The sequence below is a fragment of the Galeopterus variegatus genome, unplaced genomic scaffold, assembly GCF_000696425.1.
Source record: "Galeopterus variegatus unplaced genomic scaffold, G_variegatus-3.0.2 Scaffold6068, whole genome shotgun sequence".
Lineage (NCBI taxonomy): Eukaryota > Metazoa > Chordata > Mammalia > Dermoptera > Cynocephalidae > Galeopterus > Galeopterus variegatus.
The window spans coordinates 34,135-45,254 of record NW_007732179.1 but is presented as its reverse complement, the minus strand read 5'-3'; the positions used below and the strand labels follow the sequence as shown (position 1 = coordinate 45,254).

The following is an 11,120-nucleotide window of genomic DNA, read 5'->3' as shown; positions in this document are numbered from 1 at the left end:
TTGGTTGTCTTTTAACTCTGTTAATTGTTTCTTTTGCTGTGCAGAAGCTTTTTAGTTTGATATAATCCCATTTGTTTATTTTTCCTTTGGTTGCCCGTGCTTTTGGGGTCATATTCATGAAGTCTGTGCCCAGTCCTACTTCCTGAAGTGTTTCTCCTATGTTTTCTTTAAGAAGTTTTATAGTTTCAGTGTGTATATTTAATTCCTTAATCAATTTTGAGTAGACTTTAGTGTATGGTGAAAGATATGGGTCATTTAAAAATGATAACTCCTTGAAGCCATCAAATCCAGATTCCACATGACTGTCTACATAATGGTGGAGTTTTAAGCATGGACAGAAAATAAAAAAAAATAAGGGTAGGTGTATTAGCTTCTCAGGACAACCAGCAAAGAACCACACACTGAATGGCTTCATTACCAGCCCTGGACCTCCAGGGGCCACATGGTCAGCCTCAGGAGTAGGAAACAGAATGGAGGAGAGCAATACCAAATGGGTCACCAAATCCATTTCTAAGTTCTATTCCTGATTCTGGGAAATATATAGGCAGGAAGACATATAAAATATCTTAATAATACATCATATATACCTATGCATGTATATTACTGCAAACCATTACATGACTTCTAACACCAAATGGAAAAGGCTTTACGTTATCCTACACAGAGTAGTCAATCTATAGAGCTTTAACTTTTCATCCCCTGGGGAACTTTCAAAAAGAGAACTAGTAGGTATTCATCACTTGTAGCTCAACTTTCTAAAGGCAAGAGCTGAATCAGATACTCTTTAAAAAGGAGAGAGCATCAAGAGACTTTTACTGTATCTATAATATCTCCTCTTTTGTAAAGACTGAGAAGAAAATGGAAAAAGACTAAGATGTGGCAAAGTTAGTGGGAGGTACACAAACATATATTGTTATTCACTACATTTTTCTGTATGCTCGAAATGTTTTGCAATTTTAAAAAATAACAACAAAAATAGAGCAGGACTAGGAGCCAAGAAATTAAGGACAGTGATTGTCGCTTATTTTCTTCTTAGGAATTTAGGCTGTAAAGTGAAGACAAAGAGGTATAAGTAGAAGATGCCCAAGGTTGGTCAAGATTTCCTGCCCCCCCCCAGCTTTATTGATGTATAATTGACAAATAAAAATTGAATATATTTACTGTGTACAACCTGCTGTTTTGATACATGTATACATTGTGAAATGATTACCGCAAACCAGCTAATTAACCCTCTCATCACCTCGTATAATTTGTGTGGGTTTGTGGTGAGAACATTTAAGATCTACTCTCAATAAATTTCAAGCATGCAATACAGGACTGTTAACTATATTCCACCTGTTGTACATTAGATCCTAATAACTCAGTCATCTTATAACTAAAATTGTGCGCCCTTTGACCAACATCTCCCCATCTCCCCCACTTCCCCAACCCCTGGCAGTTACCATTCTAATTCTACTCTGTGTTTCTAAAGTTTGACTTTTTAGATTCCATGTATGAAAGAGATCATACAGTATTTGTCTTTTTCTGGCTGACTTATTTCACTTAACATAATGCCCTTAAGGTTCATTTGTGCTGTTGCAAATGGCAGGATTTCTGTCTTTTTTAAAGCTGAGTAATATTCCATTGTGTGTGTGTGTGTGTGTGTGTGTAAACACATACACACCACAATTTATCCATTCATTTGTCAACAAGCACTTGGGTTACTTCCCTGTCCTGCCTATTGTAAGTAATGTTGCAATGAATATATGAGTACAGATACCTCTTCAAGATACTAATTTCATTTCCTTCAGATACCTACCAAGAAGTGAGATTGCTGAAGTATATGGTAGTCCTATTTTTAATTTTTTGAGAAAACTCCATACTGTTTTTTTTTCTTTTCCAAGATGAATGGAGAACTGTTCACGATTATAGCTTTTGAAGAGGAAATCAAATAAAAATAAAAGCTCAAAAACACAGGATATAGAGGGGAACATGAATGGAAGAAGGTTCCCAGCATCACAGGAGAAAATAGATCAAAAGCTTAAATGGCAGAAGGTGCCATGGTGGCACTGGAGACGTGAAATTAAATGAACCAAGTATGTTTTATAACCATGGAGATCTTAGAGTATCATCTGATCACCAAGTTCATATGTATTCTATCTCGGAGGCATCTACTGGACAACGAAACAGTCTCTCAATTGGGAACTTTAACCAAGGGATGCTCTAAACATGTTGTTTCACTGCAGGCCCCATTTGAAGACAGATATTTAAATGATGATGGAGAGGGAAATGGTCATCATCTGATCACCAAGTTCATATGTATTCTATCTCGGAGGCATCTACTGGACAACGAAACATTCTCTCAATTGGGAACTTTAACCAAGGGATGCTCTAAACATGTTTCACTGCAGGCCCCATTTGAAGGCAGATATTTAAATCATGATGGAGAGGGAAATGGTAATTTTTGTTCAATTGTGCAAACTTTCCAAGTATCTCAGTGAGAAGTAGAGAGAACCCAAAGGAGTTGCAAGTGAGTAAATTTTGGCAAAGATCACACTCGGGTTCACTTTCTCATCTGTATCCCCCCTACCCCCCAGATCGACCCTCACGCCTCTGAAGACTGGCCTGAAAGCCTTAAAACTGATTAGATGAAAAATGAGTCAGACAATGATTTTAAAGAACTCTGTGCTGGTTTTTCCAAAAGGTGAGAAAAAAATGGAACCAAGGAAGTGTCAGAAGAAAGGAAGACACAAAAGGCCTCAAACAGCACTCAGAGAAAAAGCAAATTAGAAAGGACTAAACAACCTGCTATCAAGAGCAAAACACTTCAAGGCCCTGCAGAGAAGAAACCTCCATCTGGCAACCAGGCCCTGAGGACTAAAAAGCAAAGGGCAACCAAGTTCCCAGAAAGGGAACCGACTCTCACTGTGAATGGAGGGGGAGGTGGCCTTGCTCCTGCTCCGGATCAGCCTGTGCTCCGGGAAAGAGCACAGAGCACCTGGACAGAGCGTGCTCCCAACAGTGGCTCCCGGCCCCCTCCTTCCTGTCTGATCACAGTGGTGCCACGTCCCTACAAACCCGTCATGGCCCCTACAGTGAATGCTGCAGCTCATAAGAGTAGACCCCGAGTGTTTGAAACAGGCTTCTGAAGAGTGCTCCCTCGAGGCCACACTGGAAAAAAATGTCCCAGTGGGCCCTTAAGAGGAGATGATGGAGGTGCAGGGGTACGGACCCCAGTCCCTGCAACAGAGAACGATGCCGTGGTGGCCTTGGCCCCTCAACAGGGGTTTAGACGGGATAGGGCTTCTGCACAAGATGATAGCCTGGAAGAGAAGCGGTTGTTGTTTTGACAGATCTGTCAAAAGAACCTCTCAGCTTCATGACACCAAGAGAGCAGCACATGACCAGGTGCTTGGATGAGTCTGAAAAGGTGCCGAGACCTTCCCTGTCTCAGATCCCTGAATGCCCAATTTGTGGCAAACTGTTTCTCACCTTAAAGAGCAGAATCAGTCACTTGAAACAGTGTGCAGGAAGGCCGGGGGGCACCAGGCAGCTCAGGCCAAGGCAGGTGGCTGCCCACCTGTGTCCAGCTTCAGCAGTCACACCAGAGGATTGTAACAGGAAAGTGCCACTAAAAAGAAGGGACTATGGAGGAGGGGAAGGTGGACCAGCTTGAGGCACCACAGGAGGACCTGCCAGTGGTGGTGGCTCTGTCCCCATCCAAGATGGAACACAGTGCAGCTGTGCTGGTGCTCAGACTGGAAAGTGCTTTTTCTGGGAGGACGAGACTCTGCTCAGAGAAGAAATGTAGCAGGAAGAAGCCCCCGGCTCCTCCTCCTCCCCACCCTGCAGCTGGTAGTCCAGGGCTCCAAGACCACAGGTAGACAGAGGGTCGTGTGTTCCTGCTCCTTTTAGGGGAAATGGAGTTGTCCAGCATGCCACCTCTTCCCGACGGCAGGATTTTGAAGGAAGAGTTGGAAAAAGCAGGTGGTGTCTGCAACCACGTGAAGGGAAGCGGCCCTTGCTATGGAGAACCATGCCCTGACTGGAGCCTGGGCCCTGGAGTACTTCTACGTGCCCAGCCCGGTGCTCCTCTTGTGCCCCAGTGGCCCGCCAAGGGTCTCACACCAGAGCCCGCACTGCCACTGGTGCCACCTGAGCAGACAGATCCAAGAGTGTGAGGACCACCTGCTCTCCACAGCAGCCCCCCATGGGCTGTGGCTCCAGTGACCCATCCCCATCCTCCAGCCAGAGGTAGCACAGGCCCTGCAGGACCTGGCAAACCTGGCAGCGCAGTGGCTAAATGCCAGTGGGTGGCCGCGCAGTGGAGGCCTGTCCAGCTCAGAAGGGGCCGCAGGGTTGGATTTGGTGCCTAGCAGCCTTCCACTGACCAGGTCTGTCCTGCCACCCGAGGAGAAGCACCTCAAGATCGGCAGCCACCCTTTGCTCCCCCTCAGGTTGGGCTGCTGGTTGTCAAGTTCAGTGCCATGGTCAGTAACCAACACATGAGCAACATGCAGTTACAGACGGACAGCGGGAGCTGCTGCACACCCTCAAGTTTGTGCTGTGTGCTTGATGTCCACTCCTGACCCAGCATGTAAACAACGAAGACTTCCCTGCTGCAGCAGACGGCGACCTGACCCAGCATGTCCTGCTGGATGACGTGAGCACCCAGGCCACCTGTGGGTTCCTGAGCCACCTCTACTCCACAGACACCGGCCTTCCTCCCTGCATGGCCCCTGCCCTGAGCTCCACGTCCCTCAGGTTTGGCATGAGTGAGCTTGTTCAACTGTGCAAAAAAAAGACCTTCGTGTGGGATTCAGAGGACGAATGACAGAAGAAGCAGGTCTAGAATCATGAAAGCAGAACAGACCATTTCCAAGCCCTCTTGAGGTCAATGTGGGTAGATGAAAAGGAGGAAGCAGAAACCATGTTGAAATCCAATGGCCATGAAGAAGACAGAGAAAAGCTGGATGCAGCAGAAATGGAAGACATTCACGAATTTGCAGCTACTCAGCAGAAGCTGCTCCAGGTGGACAGAGCATCAGACAGTGACAAGGACACCGACCAGCTTGGAAAGGACAGTCCAGTGCTTGGACATGTGCTAGTAAGTGACCAGGGTGACAAACAGCTAGAAACAGCAGAGCAGATGGAGTCACCTGGGCCAGGAAGAGAGGTGGCTGCAGCTACCTGGGAAAATGTGCGACGGTGCAGTCTCCTGCTGCTCCAGGGCCAGCGCTCAGACGCTGCAGGGCAGAAAGAAAAGGAAGCTCCTCTTTGCCCCTGGTCGATGTCTGTGATTATGAACAGCCCTTTCCATCAACTCAAGGAGAATTCTCTGAACTGTCCCAAATAACTAGTGATCACAAAGAACAAAGTGACACTGGCTGGGAAAGGGGATGGAGGTTTCCCATCCAGCAGGCACCTCCACCACAGCCGTACTGCTTTCTGTCACAATCACCCAGTGGTGGGAGTCCCAGCTGGTCACATCTTCAATCTCATCATGCAATTTATTTGTCCCCATTAATGACCCAGTCGCACAGTGGAGTTTCCAGGGTGGGCTGCCCAGACTCACCATCTCTCGTTGTACTGTCAAAGCAGAAGAGGGACAGTAGTGTTCTTGTATTATCTAAAGAGCCAGGCCACCAGAAAGACAATGAATGTGGGAATGCAAAATCAAGGGGGTCTTGATTTCCCCAGAAAAAGCTCTGTCCATTGACCTAACCCAATCAAATCCTGACGACTTATCTGAGTTTTAGATCTCAGAATCCTTCATCCAGCGTGAACCAAGAAGATGAAGTTATCCTTTCATTGGATTCAGACGAAGAGCTGGAGCTAGAACAAACCAAAGTCAAGCCAGTTTCTAATGATCCCCCAGAAGAAAGGAAAGTTCTAGAAATTAGCCCCAAATCCTCTGAGTTGTTTTCAGTCATTGACGTCAGTGCAGGTCAAGAACATTCCCAAAGCCCACTGAGAAGAGAAACCAAGCTGCAGCGGGAAGAGGAGGAGGGATAGTTGGAGAGTCGGAGCTCTTGGGGATGCAGGTGGGGGTGTGTGTGGCTGCTCTATGGCCACGATCACGATGGTGGCCTCAACAAGGAGCTCATGGCTTGTGCCTGCCACCCTGCTGGCCAGCAGAAGCTGTGACTCTTCATCCCAGATCCAAATCACAAGCCTCAGGGACAGGATTCTGGCAGAGGAGAACACCCCGCACACACCCAGGGAAACAGGGAAGTGAGTGATGCCACACAGAAGTGTTCGGTGATCATGCCCCAGACGCCATCATCCTGCCATGCCCCCGTCACTCCAGGAGCTTCCAGCCGAAGACAGCCAGTCTACAGAAGCCCTTCCAGGCTCTGCCCCAGCTGTCACCAGTGCTCTTCTCCACTGGCTCCCTGTCCCATGAGGGGACCCTCACCAATCTCCCCCAGTGGTTCCAGAAGCCCTTGTGGCCTGAGCTGGGCCTGCCAAATCCGGCCATGGCAAGCAAAGTGGTGGAAGTTGAGGACAGTGAGAATGTCCCAACCAGGCAGACAGCAGCCACCAGCTGGACAGAGACCCCCAATTCCAGTTGTCGATTGCTGTTGGCAGGTGGAGCCCCTCTCCCTGATCCTAACTGACCACTTGAACTTTGAGCACACAGGACCCAAGCACCAGCAGTCCCAGCAGCAGAACGAGGGAGGCCTGGACAGTAGGGACTGTCACTCCCCAGGACTGTGGGCACCACCTCCATCTGAACAACTGCGCCACCAGAGAAAACCTCATGAGGAATCCTCATGGGCCAGCTCCCCAGAGAGCAGCACGGAGAGCTTTTTGAGTTCAGCTCTGTGAGACGACTGAGGTGGAGAAGAGAGGTCTTCAGAGCCTCCTCCTCCTGCCCAGACACCAGGTGCCGATCCATCTCAGAAGCCAGGAGGCTTGGAGTCACCTAATGGTGCTAATTCGAAGAACTGGCCCCCCAAAGTGCCTGTAACTCCAATGCCAAGAAATTCTACTAAGGATAGCACAATGCTAAAGAAAGAGCTGGATATGTTTGGAGTCTGCCCTATGCCTAAATGCCACGTGGTTCTGAAACTGATGGAGATACCCCAGTATGCCCACCAGACCCTGGAGTCAGACGCTGGGGACAAAATCTCAGCCTCACAGGTGCCCCTGGAGGTGACCAGCAGCTCGACCCACACCATGGAAACCTACAAGCCTTTCAGGGCAGGAGTCTTCACCTGGCAGGAAGCCTCCTCCAGCCCCATGCCCCAAAGGTCCAAGGGACCCGCTAAGACTAGGGCCCACAACATGGAAAGAAACAGCCCAGTAACAGCATCCCACCCTGAGCCACTCGCCACCAGAGGAGGCTGCTCCAGGCCCGGACAGTGACGCCCAGTTCCCAGCCTCCCGGGACGCTGTGGCCACCTCTGGGGATGGCAGTGACAGCTCTTTCAGCTCACAGAGTTCTTCCTCCTCTGAGTTTGGTGCAGCTTCTGAGTCTGTGGAGGAAGACGAGAAGGCTGGTGTGTTGCAGGTGGCCGTGCAGGTCGTGGACACGGAGGAGGTGCTGAGAGGCCACATCCACTCCCAGCCGGCCCTCTGCAGTAGGTGCTGCAGCAGCCCTTTGAACTGGCCGAGCTGCAGGCCCAGCTGAAGCAGAAGGCATCCGCCGGCCACCAGCAAGCTGCTGGACTTCCTGGGCGCCCACTGCATCACCTTCACCACTGCCACTGCCACCTGCAAGGAGAAGCTTGAGGGCAAGAGATGGCAACCTGTGGGCAAGAAGAAAGGGGAGCAGAAGTGACAGGGCCACTCCCATCCCCACCACACTGACAGCTGCCCAGGGGTCTGTGCCCAGTGTCAGCAGGCCCTGCCAGCCATCTGCAGGGAGCACCTAGGGTGCCTAGTGGCTGTCAGGCTTCCACAGGCACTTCTGGGCCTCAGGACCATGTCTGCTCTGCACCTGTGAAAATGGTGACAGCACCAACCTGGATCTTCCACCTCGACCCTGCTTCGTGGAGTGGCATTTGGATCATGTCTCTGGCCGGAGGAGCGCTGGCCCTTCCCTCTCTGTCAGTACCCACAGTGCGGCCCCGTGTGTTCCAGAGGGGAATCAGGCAAGGCCACCACTCTCTGTGTCCACGAGACTAGCCCAGGCACAACTGCGCATGAGTCTGTGTCCTGAGCTGGATGTCAGGCTCAGTTTGCCCTGGCTGGCCTGGGCCTGTTTCCTTCTCAGCACTCAGACCAGTCCCAACCACCACCAGCAGACCAGGAGTCCACAGGTTCCTTGCACTGCCATGTCCCAGGGCAGCCCTCCTGTCCCTGCCGTCCTGCCGAGACACTTACCATTATCACCAGCAGTCTCCAAATGGGACAGTGCACAAGGGCCCAGCTCAACTTTGCAGCCCCCAAAACAAGCATGGTCTTCGTTAGCGGGTTCCATTCCTGTGCAGCACAGGTAAGAGGCATAAAGAAGAGAAGTTTGGGTCTCCATATCCTTGTGAATGTCCTTGTCCGTTTTAAATATGGTGCAGTCTATTTTTTTATAATGTGCAATAAAAATAAAAAGACTTTATAAAAACTAAAACAAAAAGCTTAAAGGGAGAAACTGCCCTTGAAGAGAGGAGAGAAGGGACAGTGATTTGTACTGATCACATTGCATATGTCAATTTATTTATTTTTTGCTATTTTTACCTCTAAAAAATCCTCACAGTAGCTTGTGTGTGTGTGTGTGTCCTAAACTGAATGCTTCTTTTTGTAATAGCTGACTCCTGGTAAATATGGTGCAGTCTATTTTTTTATAATGTGCAATAAAAATAAAAAGACTTTATAAAAACAAAAACGAAAAGCTCAAACAGAGAAATTGCCCTTGAAGAGAGGAGAGAAGGGACAGTGATTTGTACTGATCACATTGCATACGTCAATTTATTTATTTTTTGCTATTTTTACCTCTAAAAAATCCTCACAGTAGCTTGTGTGTGTGTGTGTGTGTGTCCTAAACTGAATGCTTCTTTTTGTAATAGCTGACTCCTGATTAATTGAGGTTTTCTATAAAGTAAGAAGATATGACTATGAAATGTTGGTGTATTTTAAAGAACACTTTTGGAGGCTTCATTTTATTTTTTTAAGATCTGATGATACCATGACAGCTCCAACTTCATGACTCAGCGTTTGGGTAAAAGGTAAGGAAAGTTTCTATTTAAGTAAATGGAAAAGGAAGACAGGACATAAAGAGTTGTGTGAACATAGCCATTAACACATTTAATTCATATTACACTGGTTTTCAAGGACAAGTTCGGGAATCTTGTTCAAAAAGCTGAGAGCCACCAAAGATGTGAGAGGAAATGTGGTCTCAGCCTCCCTGGGTTGAGTCAGTCTTTATACTTTTAATCTGACAGTCAAAGACTGAATATAAAGAATGTATAAAGACTGTAGACATCTTGAGGATGAGAAAGAGAAGAGAGAGAGAGAGAGTGTGTGTGTGTGAGAGAGAGAGAGAGAGAGGTTTCCAGGTAGCTGATTTAACTTCAAGTGATATAAAAATGTAACAAACCACATGGTACAAAGACAGCTGACGGCAAAGAACCACAGACTGTGGCTGAGAATGTTGGAAATGGGTTTGTTTTCTTCTCTCTGGTTGAAAAGGCCCAAGCATCCAAGAAAGTGACTGTGCCCAGCATCTTGTCTGACATGTAAACTTTTTTGCCTCTTCGCTTCTCCACTAGCTTTTTTTCCTTTTTTCTTTTTGTCTTTTAAAACGTTAATGTTCTTGATTTTGGCCCCTACGTTTTGAAGGAGGAGATGAAAGGGGATCTGTTAAAAACACGAGTGTCTGCTTTGAGTCTCTGAGAAATAAACATTTCCTTAAAGCCTCCAATTTGATTGTTAAGAAAACAGATATTTTCTACTTTGTTTCATATTTTCTTCTGCCTTCAGGAATATGTTATTTTATTTTATTGATTTATAGTTATTTATATCGATATTGTATTTAAAGTAAACCTCTTGAAGAGTCTGCAGTCGGCCCATCATTGGTATGTCACCTTGTGTCACACAAACTAACTGTTTTATCATATGTTTGAGGTGGAACATGAATAAGGAAGGGACAAAGGGGTAATAAAAGTGTGTGTATAATCCACCCACATCCTACACAGTGTGGAAGCTACACACAACACTGTGGATTTCAGTGCAGTTGTAATCTCTCTGATAAGGTCTTTGCAAATTCTGAAATGTACCAAGGTCTCTTTAATAACAAAAGTATCTCAAAATGTCCCCAGTACTTTGTATCTGAATATGCTTCTCAGCTGCTTATTGTACTTGGTGCAACATAGTTGCCATCGTGAATCCTACATTTCTCAAGGCTCTTTCTGCAGGAGGAACACAGAGTGCACACAATGCAGAAATAACCAACCTCAAGAGATTCCAGAACTTGCAGGCAGGTGTTGCTTTCCACTGTCTTAACATATTTTTAAATAATTTTAAAAAATAGTCTCTTATGTTTACCCAGATATTTACCATTTTTACTCTTCTTCGTTCACTGCTGATGTTCCAAGTTTCCCCTCTGAATTTTCTAGCCACTTTTTAGTAGCTTCTATTCTCAAGGAGTATAAATGCCTAATATGATTTGCCCATATGTGATATTTGAAGATGTATCCCTATAAGAACAAAGATCCAGACTAATCAGGTTCACTTCACTCCATAAAAATATAATCTTCTGATTGTCTTTGTAATTGTTTTTATTATGTTCATTCAAATCTCATTTGTTTGTTTGTTTTTAACTTAAAATAAAGGCAGGGATCTTTCTATTTCTAGTACCTACACCTTTGCCTGGCATTCAATACATACATGTTAAATGAATGAATCATATATAATATGACATTAATTTTTGGTGACAATTGGTAATTTACCAACAGTTTATGACCTATTGTCCCAGTCACATTTTATTTATGGTAGTAGTAGTGTCTGTAGTGACTGGTCAAATGGGAAAGACTTTTCATCCAACCATTTTCCCCTCAGATGGCTCAATTGCTAGATATTAAAGACAAGATATTTAGGGCCAACTAAACATGTCAAAATAAGACTGATTAATGTTTTTGATAATTTGACAGATTTTTAGCCTGCTTTCTTCATTTATTAATAAAATAATTATATAAAAACAT

General features: G+C 46.2%; 1 pseudogene; it reads left to right on the top strand.

Moving 5' to 3' along the window:
* The first annotated feature begins 2,090 nt into the window (after nt 1-2,090).
* Nucleotides 2,091-7,765, top strand: LOC103605776 (annotated as a pseudogene).
* Nucleotides 7,766-11,120: the final 3,355 nt, after the last annotated feature.